Source organism: Physeter macrocephalus, chromosome 10, assembly GCF_002837175.3.
Source record: "Physeter macrocephalus isolate SW-GA chromosome 10, ASM283717v5, whole genome shotgun sequence".
Classification (NCBI taxonomy): domain Eukaryota; kingdom Metazoa; phylum Chordata; class Mammalia; order Artiodactyla; family Physeteridae; genus Physeter; species Physeter macrocephalus.
In genome coordinates, this window is record NC_041223.1 from 28,840,944 (window position 1) to 28,844,910 (window position 3,967).

The window sequence follows — 3,967 nt, forward strand, 5'->3', positions numbered from 1 at the left end:
GCAAGAGGGAAGAGATATAGGGATATATGTATACGTACAGCTGATTCACTTTGTTATACAGCAGAAACTAACACACCATTGTAAAGCAATTATACTCCAATAAAGATGTTAAAAAAAAAAAAAAAAAGACTAGCTAATCGGTCAAGCCTCGTCTTTTCCAGTACAACGAATCCAGTGAGGTGGGCCCCAGGCATCACTTCGTGAGAGTAGCAGCCTCCTTCTCTACATGAGCCGTTGCAGACCCATCTCGAACGTCCCTTGAATGTGACCGGCATCTACATGACAGTAGAACACAGGGGTTGTAGAGCCAGATCAGCTCAGCTGGTCCACTCACCAGCTTCATGACTCCGGGCAAGTTACATAACTTCTGCAATCAGTTTTTTAAAATCTATATCGTGGGGATATTAATAGTACCTGACTCATGAGATTTCTGTGAGGATTAAATGAATTAATATACGCATCTTAGACTACATCCTCTAGGAAACTGCCTGAGGCAAAAGCTTTGGGATTAACTCTATTAGGAAGTGAAACCCCAGGAAAGAGGGGTGAGATGAAAAGGAATTTAGTAAAAGGCAGGAAAATAGGGAGAGAAATACAAGTGTTCTAGTGGGCGGGCCACAGTTTACAGATACCATGGTCTCACAGGACCTCTCCAAGAGCTGTAGGAAAGCATCTAGAAACAGGATCTCAGAGAGAAGGACAAGCAAGCAATTTATCTGCTGGCCCCTTCCTATCTCCTGTCTTTCATTGGTCAGTGTCTACCAGCGGGGTTGTAACTCCACCTCATGTCTGAATTATATTAGCTGGCCCTCCAGGCAGCGGTTAGGAAGGCAAGAATCTCCATGGGTCCCCTCCAGTCAGTGTGCTGGTCCAGTGGTCTCTCGGTGTCACTCAGAACCTAACATGGTGGCTCTTTCATCTTTAGTGGCCACTCTGGCTATCACTTTATAGCCACTGCGACAATAAGAGCCATATTATTGGAATCTGGATTCTTCCCAATGTTCCCAACCCTGGAAACTAGCTGCTGCTCCCTCAGCAAACTAATTTTTTGTATGTTTGAGGCAAACCCTTGTTTTTCGCATGGACTGGTCCCTGTGCCTCATGAGTGGTTCTTGCAGTCTTCAAATATCAGGATTCTTTTGGTCATTTAGAGCTCAACTCAAATGTTACCTCCACAGAAAGGCCTTCAGTTGACCAGCACAGCTTTCCTCAATCTCAGATGAAGAGATACATGGATGCCCTTCTTCTTTTAGACTTTTATTTCTATTTGTAAAACAGGATGTACTTTTGCCCTACAGATGAAGGACATTTTATGTCATAAAAGGAAAGGGTGTGAATCTGGGCCCTCAGCTTGCTCTCACACCCTGTAGCTTGGCAGTTCACACAGCCAAACCACAAATGGAACTAATGTCTCATTATTGGCTTCCCATCACATCTGACCTAATATGAATCAGTCCCCTTTCCCTATCAATATCAAAATTGGCTTGTTCAGGATGTGAAAAGATGTCATTTCTCTTCCTGTTTCGTTTTCATTCTCTTTAGAGCAATTAATTTTGACTTTGAACTCTTGGCTTGTTGTAAATTGAAGGCTGGCAACGGAAATTTGGAAAGAAAAGTCAGTGAAACATAAACATAAAAGATACTTTTTTACCTTGTTTCCTTCCCTTCCATCTCTTTGCTTCCCCCTCCCCATGGAACATGTGTCTGATACACCCCCTGCCACCACATCCTAGTTCTTTATTCCAGATACTTGTGTCACTCATGGTTTCTTACCATCTTTGGTCCACACAATGCTAAATTCTCAAGTCTTGAGAATTCATCTTATAGCAAAGATAACGCATCATTAAAAAATTAGAATAAAATGTTCTAACATTTCCTCTCTAATTATAGTTTAATTTAGGGTCCTTCAAGGAAAAACAGTTAATTGACCAGTTACTGTCCCTGTTTCAAAATTAACAGGAGTCATTCTAGTCTCTGCTTTCTTGTTTATCCCACTGCCAAGTAACTTCTATATAAAAGATAATAGTCAGAACTGGCATCTTTATCTAACAAATCCAGAATTAAACACTCTCATCAGCAATTGAAACTCTCTGCTTCCATGCATTCAACCATGCTGAATGCTCGTTTCTGTGACATCTTTTGTTTTTTTTTTTAAATTAAAGAACATAGTACTTTATTTCCCCTCAAAATACCATGTTTACTCTCTAGGATATTATTCCTCCCTCTTTATTTCATTTAGATATAATACAAGACAGTGTATCGAGATAGGTGTTATTTGCTTACAGTTAAAGGTACTTGACTGTTACTAGTTGGTAAGCTGACAAAGGTGCAGGTGGTGTCAGATTTTTAATCGGTTTGATTGCTGGCAGACTTGGGATAGGACTGGGAAACCCACTGGTTTAAAAAAAAAATCAGCTGCAATTACAGTGAGAGAGCTTTGGAGATTCTTTGTTTGCAGAGCATCACCATTTCAATATTATTTACCCAAATTGTATTTTCAATAACGTTTAGCAGCCTCTTTAATACAGAGACAGGAATAGATCATCATGGCAGTATACAGTGTAGGAAACGAAATGTTGTCATGATAGCTGTCCTTTGAGAGCCTAAAGCATTTATCAAGAGTTTTTAAGTAAAAAAAAAAAAAAAAAAAAAAAAAAAGATTAAATTTTTTTTTTGGTAGTAGAAGGCACTAAGAAATATCTTCAAATAACTAGATAGAGTGGAGGTTAAAATCATTAGGTAATATTTGACAGAAATGTTTGGTATTTACTTTAAAAGCTTATATGTTTGCATAAATATGGGGCAAATGCTCAAGAACCACTTAAAAAAAACATATCTAGATGCAGTGTTCTCCATGCCTTTTTTTGGGATAACTGAATTCATATTGCTAAATTTTTTCATGTCTTAGTTCATCGTGAATAAATTTATTAGTAGTTTTACTTTTCCATACATTTCTTGAAATTTTATTTTAGAATATGGTATGTATTATAGGATCTTAGTAAACTATAATGTTAATTGTAAATCTGACTATGTCTTGAGAACATTATTTCCTTTAAAACGTGTGAGCTGAGAGCTTGATATAACTCGCTTTGCTTAGCATTTTGATACAGAAGTATAAATGTAGCCCACAGAATGTCTGCATCTGTGGCTAACTGTTAGATACAGAGTATGTGAGAGGTGCAGAGTAGAAAAGAAAATATTCTTTTCAAATTTATTTTTTAAAAATAACACTAGTTAATTTGTCTACTAATAATGAAAGGAAGGGTTGTAATCTAGAATATCATTGGCCTTCTCCCTCGTGTATGAACAGGCTAGTCCCAGATTAAAAATATGGAACTCTTCACGAATTTGCGTGTCATCCTTGTGTAGGGGCCATGCTAACCTTCTCCGTATTGTTCCAATTTTTGTATATGTGCTGTCGAAGCAAGCACTCTGTGACATCTTTACCGCGGTCACCCAGCATTTGGTTGGAACCCACCAGTGATGGGAATGTACAACCATATGAGACAAGTCTTTTCATTTCAGAGAAGCTGTAATCCTCAGGAAGGTCTTTTTTGTATATTGAGCTGCAATCTCTCTCCTTGTGATATTGGCCCACTGATTCTTGTTCACCCTACAAAGCAGTGTTCCACAAAGTGTGCTCTGTAGACCGCCTGCATCAGAGTCACCCGTGGTTCTTGTGGAAATGTAGTTCCTTGATTCTCCTCCACCCGGGGCCATTTGAATGGCAGCTGGTGGCTATGAAGGCCTGATCCCTGCTTTCATATGCTTTCATAAGCTCCCCCTGCACACGCAAGTTTGAAGATCAGTGCTCTGAAGCTGAAGAAAATAGCAAGGTCAGTGTCTTTTATGCACCTAGCCTTTCAGATAGTTGGAAAGAGGTATTATTATCTCTGTTTCTCCATGTCATCTGTTCTCCAGACCAAGCCTCCGAGTTTTTTCAATTATCTCTCATATGAAATGGTTC

General features: G+C 39.0%; 1 non-coding gene across 1 annotated transcript; it reads right to left on the bottom strand.

Moving 5' to 3' along the window:
* Positions 1–3,324: 3,324 nt before the first annotated feature.
* LOC112064649 (U6 spliceosomal RNA) lies at positions 3,325–3,431 on the bottom strand. The gene has a single exon (XR_002891583.1). It is a non-coding gene; the product is annotated as a U6 spliceosomal RNA (small nuclear RNA).
* Positions 3,432–3,967: the final 536 nt, after the last annotated feature.